The sequence below is a fragment of the Mesoplodon densirostris genome, chromosome 10, assembly GCF_025265405.1.
Source record: "Mesoplodon densirostris isolate mMesDen1 chromosome 10, mMesDen1 primary haplotype, whole genome shotgun sequence".
Classification (NCBI taxonomy): Eukaryota; Metazoa; Chordata; class Mammalia; order Artiodactyla; family Ziphiidae; genus Mesoplodon; species Mesoplodon densirostris.
In genome coordinates, this window is record NC_082670.1 from 45,829,674 (window position 1) to 45,842,632 (window position 12,959).

Consider the following 12,959-nt stretch of genomic DNA (forward strand, 5'->3'; position numbering starts at 1 on the left):
CTTAAAAATACCTATTTTAATAAGTTTTGTTTCTTAAGTTTAACAATAGGTTAGAAATATTTCTTGACTGTTGTTTATATTTCATTCTGAATACATTCCTAATATTTTCTGAGATTTTTGAAGGGTGAGGCAAGCTCTCACAAAGAAGGCCCCTGCACTCCTGGAGGGTGTGGGGTGAGGCTGGTTCACACATCTGGGTCCAGCAGAGCTTCGCTGGGAGCTGAAATTGGACTGAGCATTGTGCTGAGAAGTCTGAATAAGAGTATTCCAAGTGGGAGGAAAAGTAAGTGCAAAGCTACTGAGATGGAAAGGAGCTTAACGTGTTCATGGAACAGAATGCAAGCCAGTGCAGCTGGAGGATGGAGAGAAGAGGGAGAGATTTGGGATATAACATTAAATAGATACACAAGGATGAGGGATGTGGAATTGCCAAGGAGTCTGAATTTGAATCTAAGAGGAGGATTTTAATCAAGAAACTGATTGGTTCAACTTGTTTTAAGATTATTCGCTCTGATTCAGCTAAATACAGATAATTTGTAAAGCCATGATCACAAGGGAATAATATAGATAAAGAAAAATTAAAAAACCAAAACTATGGCTTAACCTAATATTTAAAGTCATAACAGATAGATTTAAGAAAGACAATTGTCGAGGAAGTGCCACCAATTCAAGGAGATCAAGAAACTACTTTGTGGAATCCAAGAGTGGGAAGCATTTCAAGAAGAGAGTGGTCATCTGTACTGAGAGACTGAATAATATGAGGGCAACAGGAAGGCAGCTGATGGGGTTGAAAGCACATTTGAACAAGAAGAGATTTGATAGAGAGGAGTGGAACCGAATGTTATTATGAGAAACTGGGTGCCCATGGGTGCAGAGTGGTAAGACTACGTTTGCTGAAGACAGATTTCCTCTATTCCACACACCAGGGCCTTAGAACAGGTAAAAAGCATTTCCTGTTCGAATGGTTAGCTTTATTCTTTAGCATTTTTTTCATTATACTTCAATGATTTTATGACTACATAATTAATTTGGCAGCCTAATTCTTAAAAAAAAAAAAAAAAAGATTTCCAGTAGTGTTTAACTACTGAATGATATCTTAGCCAATTACAAGTGTTTCTCTTCTAATCTCTCTGCCTCCACAATCACCTTCCTGGAAGCTTTTAACTTTCACTTTTCTTTACAAAAACATGAAAGGTAGGGGCCCGGAGGAAGATGGCGGAAGAGTAAGACGCGGAGATCACCTTCCTCCCCACAGATACATCAGAAATTCATCTACACGTGGAACAACTCCTACAGAACACCTACTGAACGCTGACAGAAGATCTCAGACCCCCCAAAAGGCAAGAAACTCCCCACATACCTGGGTAGGGCAAAAGAAAAAAAGAATAAACAGAGACAATAGGATAGGGACGGGACCTGCACCAGTGGGAGGGAGCCGTGAAGGAGGAAAGGTTTCCACACACTACAAGCCCCTTCGCGGGTGGAGACTGCAGGTGACGGAGGGGGAAAGCTTCGGAGTAGCGGAGGAGAGCACAGCAACACGGGTGTGGAGGGCAAAGCGGAGAGATTCCGGCACAGAGGATCGGTGCCCTCAGGCACACACCAGCCCGAGAGGCTTGTCTGCTCGGCCGCTGGGGCGGGCGGGGCTGGGAGCTGAGGCTCGGGTATAGGCTTTCAGTCGGAGCGCAGGGAGAGGACTGGGGCTGGCGGCAGGAAGAGAGCCTGAAGGGGTTAGTGCACCACGGCTAGCCCGGAGGGAGTCCGGGGAAAGGGTCTGGAGCTGCCGAAGAGGCAAGAGACTTTTTTCCCTTTTGTTTCCTGGTGCGCGAGGAGAGGGCATTAAGAGGGCTGCTTGGGGAAGCGCCGGAGACAGGCGCGAGCCGCGGCTAAAGGCGCAGACCTCGGAGACGGGCGTGGGACACTGGGGCTGCTGCTGCCGCCGCCGCCGCGGGGCCTGTGTGCGAGCGCGGGTCACTGTCCGCCCCGCCTTCCGGGGGGCCTGTGCACCCCGCCACTGCCGGGATCCCGGGACCCGGGGACGGCTTTCCCGGGAAAGCGCACGGAGCGCCTCGGGCTGCTGCAACGTCACGCCAGCCTCTGCCGCCGCAGGCCCACCCCACACTGCGCGCTCCTCCCTCCCCTCTGCCTGAGTGAGCCAGAGCCCCCGAATCAGTGGCTCCTTTAAACCCGTCCTGTCTGAGTGAAGAACTGACGCCCTCCAGCGACCTACGCGCAGAGGCGGGGCCAGGTCCAAGGCTGAGACCCGGGAGCTGTGAGAGCAGAGACAGGGAAATCTCTCTGTGCAGCCTCGGAGGCAGAGGATTAAAGCTCCACGTCCCATTTGATGTGCCCTGCATCTGTGGAGTGCATAAATAGATAGCGAATCATCCCAAATTGAGGAAGTGGACTTTGAGGACAAGATTTAAGACTTTCCCACCTTTTCCTCTTTTTACAACGAATTATCCCAAATTAAGGAGGTGGATTTAGAGAGCAAGATTTCAGACTTCTCGCCCTTTTCCTCTTTTTACAACGAATTTTCCCAAATTGAGGAGGTGGACTTGGAGAGCAAGATTTTTGATTTTTCCCCCTGCTCTCTTTTTGTGAATGTGTATGTGTAATCTTCTGTGTAAGATTCTCTCTGTATAGCTTTGCTTCCACCATATGTCCTAGGGTTCAATCTGTCCGTTTTTTTTTTTCAATAATTACTTTTTAATTTTAATAACGCTACTATATTTCATACTTTATTCTATTTTACTTTAACTGCTTTCTTTTTTTCCTACCTTCCCTTCCTCCCTCCCTCCCTCCGCTCCTCCTTTCCTTCTTTCTTTTTCTTTCCTCCCTCCCTCCCTCCCACCCTTCTTCTTCCACTTTCTTTTTCTTTCCTTCCTCCCTCCCTACTGTCTTTCTTTCTTTCTTTACTTCCTCCCTCCCTCCCTCCCTTCTTCCATTCACTCTTTCTTTTGCTTTCATTCCCCCCTCACTCCTCCTTTCTTTCTTTCTTTCTCTCTTTCCATCCTTCCTCCCTCCCTCCTTCCTTTCTTTCTTTCTTTCTTCCTTCCTTCCTTCCTTTCTTCGCTTCTTCCTTTCTTTCCCTCTCTCATTCTTTCTTCTACTAATTCTTTCTACTTTTTCTCCTTGTTATTCTGAGCCGGGTGGATGAAAGGCTCTTGATGCTGCAGCCAGGAGTCAGTGTTGTGCCCCTGAAGTGGGAGAGCCAACTTCAGGACACGGGTCCACAAGAGACCTCCCAGCTCCACATAATATCAAGCGGCGAAAATCTCCCAGAGATCTCCATCTCAACACCAGCACCCAGCTTCAGTCAACGACCAGCAAGCTACAGTGTTGGTCACCCTATGCCAAGCATCTAGCAAGGCAGGAACACAACCCCACCCATTAGCAGCGAGTCTACCTAAAAACATAATAAGGCCACAGGCACCCCAAAACAAACCACCAGACGTGGACCTGTCCACCAGAAAGACAAGATCGAGCCTCAACCACCAGAACACAGGCATTAGTCCCCCCCACCAGGAAGCCTACACAACCTACTGAAACAACCTTAGCCACAGGGGACAGACACCAAAAACAATGGGAACTACGAATCTGCAGCCTGCAAAAAGGAGACCCCAAACACAGTAACATAAGCAAAATGAGAAGGCAGAAAAACACGCAGCAGGTGAAGGAGCAAGATAAAAACCTACCAGACTTAACAAATGAAGAGGTAATAGGCAGTCTACCTGAAAAAGAATTCAGAATAATGATAGTAAAGCTGATCCAAGATTCTATTTCCAAGATCCAAAATCTTGGAAATAGAATAGACAAAATGCAAGAAACAGTTAACAAGGACCTAGAAGAACTAAAGATGAATCAAGCATTGATTAAAAACACAATAAATGAAATGAAAAATACTCTAGATGGGATCAATAGCAGAATAACTGAGGAAGAAGAACGGATAAGTGAGGTGGAAGATAAAATAGTGGAAATAACTGATGCAGAGCAAAATAAAGAAAAAAGAATGGAAAGAACAGAGGACAGTCTCAGAGACTTCTGGGACAACATTGAACGCACCAACATTCGAATTATAGTGGTTCCAGAAGAAGAAGAGAAAAAGAAAGGGACTGAGAAAATATTTGAAGAGATTATAGTTGAAAACTTCCCTAATATGGGAAAGGAAATAGTTAATCAAGTCCAGGAGGCACAGAGAGTCCCAACCAGAATAAGTCCAAGGAGAAATATGCCAAGACACACATTAATCAAACTGTCAAAAATTAAACACAAAGAAATCATATTAAAAGCAGCAAGGGAAAAAAAAAAAAACAAATAACACACAAGGGAATCCCCATCAGGTTAACAGCTGATCTCTCAGCAGAAACTCTACCAGCCAGAAGGGAGTGGCAGGACATAATTAAAGTGATGAAAGAGAGAAACCTGAAACCAAGATTATTCTACCCAGCAAGGATCTCATTCAGATTTGATGGAGAAATTAAAAGGTTTACAAACAAGCAAAAGCTGAGAGAGTTCAGCACCACCAAACCAGCTTTACAACAAATGCTAAAGGAACTTCTCTAGGCAAGAAACACAGCAGAATGAATATAACTACAATAAGGAACTCAAAGCAATTAAGGAAATGGGAATAGGAACATACATATCGATAATTACCTTAAATGTAAATGGACTAAATGCTCCCACCAAAATACACAGAGTGGCTGAATGGATACAAAAACAAGACCCATATATATGCTGTCTACAAGAGACCCACTTCAGACCTAGAGACACATACAGATTGAAAGTAAGGGGATGGAAAAAGATATTCCATGCAAATGAAAATCAAAAGAAAGCTGGAGTAGCAATTCTTATATCAGACAAAATAGACTTTAAAATAAAGACTATTAGAAGAGACAAAGAAGGACACTACATAACGATAAAGGGATCGATCCAAGAAGAACATATAACAATTGTAAATATTTATGCACCCAACATAGGAGCACCTCAATACATAAGGAAAATACTAACAGCCATAAAAGGGGAAATCGACAGTAACACAATCATAGTAGGGGACTTTAACACCCCACATTCACCAATGGACAGATCATCCTAAATGAAAATAAATAAGGAAACACAAGCTTTAAATGATACATTAAACAAGATGGATTTAGTTGATATTTATAGGACATTCCATCCAAAAACAACAGAATACACATTTTTCTCAAGTGCTCATGGAACATTCTCCAGGATAGATCATATCTTGGGTCACAAATCAAGTCTTGGTAAATTTAAGAAAATTGAAATTGTACCAAGTATCTTTTCTGACCACAATGCTATGAGACTAGACATCAATTACAGGAAGAGATCTGTAAAAAATACAAACACATGGAGGCTAAACAATACACAACTCAATAACGAAGTGATCACTGAAGAAATCAAAGAGGAAATTAAAAAATACCTAGAAACAAATGCCAATGGAGACACGACAACCCAAAACCTATGGGACGCAGCAAAAGCAGTTCTAAGGGGGAAGTTTATAGCAATACAATCCCACCTTAAGAAACAGGAAACATTTCGAGTAAACAACCTGACCCTACACCTAAAGCAATTAGAGAAAGAAGAACAAAATCCCCCAAAGTTAGCAGAAGGAAAGAAATCATAAAGATTAGATCAGAAATAAATGAAAAAGAAATGAAGGAAACGATAGCAAAGATCAACCAAACTAAAAGCTGGTTCTTTGAGAAGATAAACAAAATTGACAAACCATTAGCCAGACTCATCAAGAAAAGAAGGGAGAAGACTCAAATCAATAGAATTAGAAATGAAAAAGGAGATGTAACAACTGACACTGCAGAAATACAAAAGATCATGAGAGATTACACAAGCAACTCTATGCCAATAAAATGGACAACCTGGAAGAAATGGACAAATTCTTAGAAATGCACAACCTGCCAAAACTGACTCAGGAAGAAATAGAAAATATGAATAGACCAATCACAAGCACTGAAATGGAAACTGTGATAAAATATCTTCCATCAAACAAAAGCTCAGGACCAGATGGCTTCACAGGCGAATTCTATCAAACATTTAGAGAAGAGCTAACACCTATCCTTCTCAAACTCTTCCAAACAATATCAGAGGAAGGAACACTCCCAAACTCATTCTATGAGGTCACCATCACCTTGATACCAAAACCAGGCAAGGATGTCACAAAGAAAGAAAACTACAGGCCAATATCACTGATGAACATAGATGCAAAAATCCTCAACAAAATACTAGCAAACAGAATCCAACAGCACATTAAAAGGATCATACACCATGATCAAGTGGGGTTTATTCCAGGAATGCAAGGATTCTTCAATATATGCATATCAATCAACGTGATAAACCATATTAACAAATTGAAGGAGAAAAACCATATGATCATCTCAATAGATGCAGAGAAAGCTTTCGACAAAATTCAACACCCATTTATGATAAAAACCGTGCAGAAAGTAGGCATAGAGGGAACTTTCCTCAACATAATAAAGGCCATATATGACAAACACACAGCCAACGTTGTCCTCAATAGTGAAAAACTGAAACCATTTCCACTAAGATCAGGAACAAGACAAGGCTGCCCACTCTCACCACTCTTATTCAACCTAGTTTTGGAAGTTTTAGCCACAGCAATCAGAGAAGAAAAGGAAATAAAAGGAATCAAAATTGGAAAAGAAGAAGTAAAGCTGTCACTGTTTGCAGATGACATGATACTATACCTAGAGAATCCTAAAGATGCTACTGAAAAACTACTAGAGCTAATCAATGAATTTGGTAAAGTAGCAGGATACAAAATGAATGTACAGAAATCTCTGGCATTCCTGTACACTAATGATGAAAAATCTGAAAATGAAATCAAGAAAACACTCCCATTTACCATTACAACAAAAAGAATAAAATATCTAGGAATAAACCTACCTAAGAAGACAAAAGACCTGTATGCAGAAAATTATAAGACACTGATGAAATAAATTAAAGATGATACAAATAGATGGAGAGATATACCATGCTCCTGGATTGGAAGGATCAATATTGTGAAAATGACTCTACTACCCAAAGTAATTGACAGATTCAATGCAATCCCTATCAAACTACCACTGGCATTTTTCACAGAACTAGAACAAAAAAATTCAAAATTTGTTTGGAAAAACAAAAGACCCCGAATAGCCAAAGCAATCTTGAGAACGAAAAACGGAGCTGGAGGAATCATGCTCCCTGACTTCAGACTATACTACAAAGCTACAGTAATTAAGACAGTGTGGTACTGGCATAAAAACAGAAAGATAGATCAGTGGATCAGGATAGAAAGCCCAGAGATAAACCCACGCACATATGGCCAACTTATCTTTGATAAAGGAGGCAGGAATGTACAGTGGAGAAAGGACAGCCTCTTCAATAAGTGGTGCTGGGAAAACTGGACAGGGACATGTAAAAGTTTGAGATTAGATCATTCCCTAACACCATACACAAATATAAGCTCAAAATGGATTAAAGACCTAAATGTAAGGCCAGAAAGTATCAAACTCTTAGAGGAAAACATAGGTAGAACACTCTATGACATAAATCACAGCAAGATCCTTTTGGACCCACTTCCTAGAGAAATGGAAATAAGAACAAAGATAAACAAATGGGACCTAATGAAACTTCAAAGCTTTTGCACAGCAAAGGAAACCATAAACAAGACCAAAAGACAACCCTCAGAATGGGAGAAAATATTTGCAAATGAAGCAACTGACAAAGGATTAATCTCCAAAATTTATAAAGAGCTCATGCAGCTCAATAGCAAAAAAACAAACAATCCAATCCAAAAATGGGCAGAAGACTTAAATAGGTATTTCTCCAAAGAAGATATACAGACTGCCAACAAACACATGAAAGAATGCTCAACATCATTAATCATTAGAGAAATGCAAATCAAAACTACAATGAGATATCATCTCACACTAGTCAGAATGGCCATCATCAAGAAATCTAGAAACAATAAATGCTGGAGAGGGTGTGGAGAAAAGGGAACACTTTTGCAGTGCTGGTGGTAATGTGAATTGGTATAGCCACTATGGAGAACAGTATTGAGGTTCCATAAAAAACTACAAATAGAACTACCATATGACCCAGAAATACCACTACTGGGCATATACCCTGAGAAAACCATAATTCAAAAAGAGACATGTACCAAAATGTTCATTGCAGCTCTATTCACAATAGCCCGGAGCTGGAAACAACCTAAGTGTCCATCATCGGATGAATGGATAAAGAAGATGTGGCACATATATACAATGGAATATTACTCAGCCATAAAAAGAAACGAAACTGAGCTTTTTGTAATGAGGTGGATAGACCTAGAGTCTGTCATACAGAGTGAAGTAAGTCAGAAAGAGAAAGACAAATACCGTATGCTAACACATATATATGGAATATAAGAAAAAAAAATGTCATGAAGAACCTAGGGGTAAAACGGGAATAAAGACACAGACCTACTTGAGAATGGACTTGAGGATATGGGGAGGGGGAAGGGTAAGCTGTGACAAAGCGAAAGAGAGGCATGGACATATATACACTACCAAACGTAGGCTAGATAGATAGTGGGAAGCAGCCGCAGAGCACAGGGAGATCAGCTCGGTGCTTTGTGACTGCCTGGAGGGGAGGGATAGGGAGGGTGGGAGGGAGGGAGATGCATGAGGGAGGGGATGTGGGAACAGATGTATATGTATGACTGATTCACTTTGTTATAAAGCAGAAACTAATAAAAAAAAAATGGAAAAAAAAAAAAAAAAAAAAACATCATGGGAACTTCCCTGGCTGTCTAGTGGTTAAGAATCTGCCTTCCAGGCTTCCCTGGTGGCGCAGTGGTTGAGAGTCCACCTGCCAATGCAGGGGACACGGGTTCGTGCCCCGGTCCGGGAAGATCCCACATGCCGTGGAGCGGCTGGGCCCGTGAGCCATGGCCGCTGGGCCTGCGCATCCGGAGCCTGTGCTCCGCAAAGGGAGAGGCCACAACAGTGAGAGGCCCGCGTACTGCAAAAAAAAAAAAAAAAAAAAAAAAAAAGAATCTGCCTTCCAATGAAGGGGACATGGGTTTGATCTCTGGTCAGGAAACTAAGATCCCACATGCTATGGGGCAAGTAAGCCCATGTGCCGTAACTACTGAGCATGCAGGCCACAACTAGAGAGCCCATGTGCCACAACTACTGAGCCCACGTGCTATGGAGCCTGCACGCTCTGGAGCCCGTGCACCACAACTACAGAGAAGCCCGCCCAGTGCAGCAAGGGGCACATGTGTCACAACGGAAGATCTTGCATGCCACAACTAAGACGCGACGCAGTCAAAAATAAAATAAAATAAAATAAATAAATATAAAACAACAACAACAAAAATCATGTGTGCTATGATCCCATTTATATAAAATTATTCTGGGTTTCCCTGGTAGCGCAGTGGTTAGGAATCTGCCTGCCAATGCAGGGGACACAGGTTCAAGCCCTGGTCCAGGAAGATCCCACATGCCGCGGAACAAGTAAGCCCGTGCACCACAACTACTGAGCCTGTGCTCTAGAGCCCGTGAGCCACAACTACTGAGCCCACGTGCCACAACTACTTAAGTCCATGTGCCTAGAGCCCATGCTCTGCAACAAGAGAAGTCACTGCAATGAGAAACCCGCACACCGCAACAAAGAATAGCCCCTGCTCGCTGCAACTAGAGAAAGCCCGCGCACAGCAACAAAGACCCAACACAGCCAAAAATAAATAAAAATAAAAATAAATAAATTTATTAAAAAAAAAAAAAAAAAAAAAAAAAAAAGAAGATGTGGCACATATATACAATGGAATATTACTCAGCCATAAAAAGAGACGAAACTGAGCTATTTGTAATGAGGTGGATAGACCTAGAGTCTGTCATACAGAGTGAAGTAAGTCAGAAAGAGAAAGACAAATACCGTATGATAACACATATATATGGAATTAAAAAAAAATGTCATGAAGAACCTAGGGGTAAAACGGGAATAAAGACACAGACCTCGTTGAGAATGGACTTGAGGATATGGGGAGGTGGAAGGGTAAGCTGTGACAAAGCGAAAGAGAGGCATGGACATATATACACTACCAAACGTAAGGTAGATAGATAGTGGGAAGCAGCTGCAGAGCACAGGGAGATCAGCTCGGTGCTTTGTGACCGCCTGCAGGGGCGGGATGGGGAGGGTGGGAGGGAGGGAGATGCATGAGGGAAGGGATGTGGGAACAGATGTATATGTATGACTGATTCACTTTGTTATAAAGCAGAAACTAATAAAAATATTTATATATAAAAAAATAACAACAACCAAAAAACACATGAAAGGTGAGGAACAATGACAGAATTATAAAATATATATTTTGGGGGGGGGCGTCACACCTTTTATGGAAATGTATGTCATGCAATCCATCTGGAGAATTATAATATTAGGAATTTTGAAATTTCATCATCAGTTACAGTAGTATACTCTTTGGTGGGAGAGTTATGTTAAATCTTGGAGAGCATTCCCAGTTACCATTTAATATCTACTGATGCCAAAATTGAGCTCAAAAAACATGTTACATATGATTACAACTCAATATATAGTTTGATACTGTATATATTATAACTTCAAATTTTTCTCTTATGAGAAAACAAGGAAGTAATGTTTTTTTGGTTTGTTTTTCATTCTTTTTTTTGCGGTATGGACCCAGCTGCTCTGCGGCATGTGGGATCTTCCCAGACTGGGGCACGAACCCATGTCCCCTGCACTGGCAGGCGGACTCTCAACCACTGCGCCACCAGGAAAGCCCCTGTTTTTCATTCTTAAAAATTCCTAAGGAAGATAAAATACAAAAAAAAAAAATCCTTTTGGTTTTTAACATAAAAAAGGTAAGTTTCCTCAAAAATTTTCACAAATTTTCAATGTTTGTACAACATCTTGAATACAGAACAAGTGACAAGAAAGATCACCTGTTTAATGGATATATGTGTCAGCATCTATGTACATGATAAAAGCAAACTATCAAACTTTAGAAACACTAATCAACGGGCTTCCCTGGTGGTGCAGTGGTTGAGAGTCTGCCTGCCAATGCAGGGCACACAGGTTCATGCCCCAGTCTGGGAAGATCCCACATGCCATGGAGCGGCTGGGCCCGTGAGCCATGGCCGCTGAGCCTGTGCATCTGGAGCCTGTGCTCCACAATGGGAGAGGCCAAAACAGTGAGAGGCCCATGTACTGCAAAATAAATAAATAAATAAATAATTAAATAAAAAGAAACACTAATCAAGACAAAATTACCTTAGAATTTTATCAAAAATCACATGTGTGTTGTTTATTTTAAATTTAAAATATTGTATGATAAATTTAGTTATCCTTCACAGCAGCCAATATTATTTATAATTTTAAAAATCTATATAAAATGTAAATTTGAGCTAGGGATTCTAAAAAAATATTTGTTGTTTAAAAAGTTATCAGAAACTATACAATGATCATTTTCCTTTCTCCAGGTTGGCACAGAATGGATAACAAAAATTTAACTTATAGGCCAAAGAACATAATTTAAGGTGTTCAGAGATTCAATTTAACTTGCGTAATTGTATGTGTTTATTGTAATGACTATTTTAAGGATTTAATTCATTTGGTAGTTTGAAAATAGTTTTTTGTTTGTTTGTTTGTTTTTGTTTTAAACTAGTTTATTTAGGGGCTCCATTTTTACTCCTGAATAGATTTTATGTATTTCTCATATGCTTCTTCACTCATTAGTTCATCTAGTTCTGAAGAGTTACTGTCATCTTGATCAGCCAACCATCTTCATAACAATACTTGTTGACAAGTCCTGGATTTTCTGCTAGAGCTTCATTAATTTCAGTTACTTCTCCTGTTAGAGGAGAAAAGAGTTCACTAGCAGCTTTCACACTTTGCAAAGCACCAAATTCCTCTTGTTTGTTCAATTTTGTCCCAACTTCAGGCAGACTATAGTAAACAACATCTCCCAAAGCTTCCTGTGCAAAATTACTGATTCCCACTGTTCCAACACCGTTTTCTGTTGTTACCCATTCATGTTTGTCTGTGAATTTATGACCCGACAGCAGAATGGGGCCAGTGTGCAGCACCCAGACAGTGCCCGCCTGCAGTACCAGGACCGAGTCGGGCAGGGCGCACTGGGTGCAGAGATGGCACGCAGGTTGCAGACCGCAGCCCGCATGCTCCGTGCCACTCACAGTGCCATGTTCGCAGGGGTGCAGAGGGTCTCCACGCAGCATCTAGAGCTGAAAATAGTTTTTAAAGATAAATTAGCAGTTGACATAATGACTACTTAGGGTAAATAATACCAATATATTATTAATTCTAAAAATGACAAAAATGACCAAGTTTAATACTAAATGTACGAATATAGGTTTTTCATGCTGTTATACTTGGAGGGGGGTAATTTTATGTTATTTTTCCTGGTGTTCAGCCATTGTTCTACTTATTCTTGAGTGTTTTCTCTTATTTCATAATTAAAAATCTGTACTGCTATAGAAGCCTACTGTGCTCACCCTTCTGATAGGTTCTTTTAGTAGCAAACATTCAAATCTTTGTGAAAAGTATCTCATACATTTATATTTTGAAGTCCTTAAAATATTTTACTCATTTTCATTACTAATTACTATTATGCTATGGCTGCCTCAAAAGATTAAGAATGGATAAGGCAATAAGCATCACTAATATAGTAAATATAGTCTTTGTAGTAAATAAAACTATGTTAATGATGAAAATAAATCTGAAATAAAATAATTAACAAAAATACACCATCAGAAATTAATGTATAGAACTTAAAACATGTGTGGCTCTTTTTTTTTTTTTTTTTGCGGTACATGGGCCTCTCACTGTTGTGGCCTCTCCCGTTGCAGAGCACAGGCTCCGGACGCGCAGGCTCAGCAGCCATGGCTCACGGTCCCAGCCGC

General features: G+C 40.9%; 1 pseudogene; it reads right to left on the reverse strand.

Moving 5' to 3' along the window:
• Positions 1-11,724: 11,724 nt before the first annotated feature.
• Positions 11,725-12,241, reverse strand: LOC132497743 (glycine cleavage system H protein, mitochondrial-like; annotated as a pseudogene).
• Between the last annotated feature and the right edge of the window lie 718 nt (positions 12,242-12,959).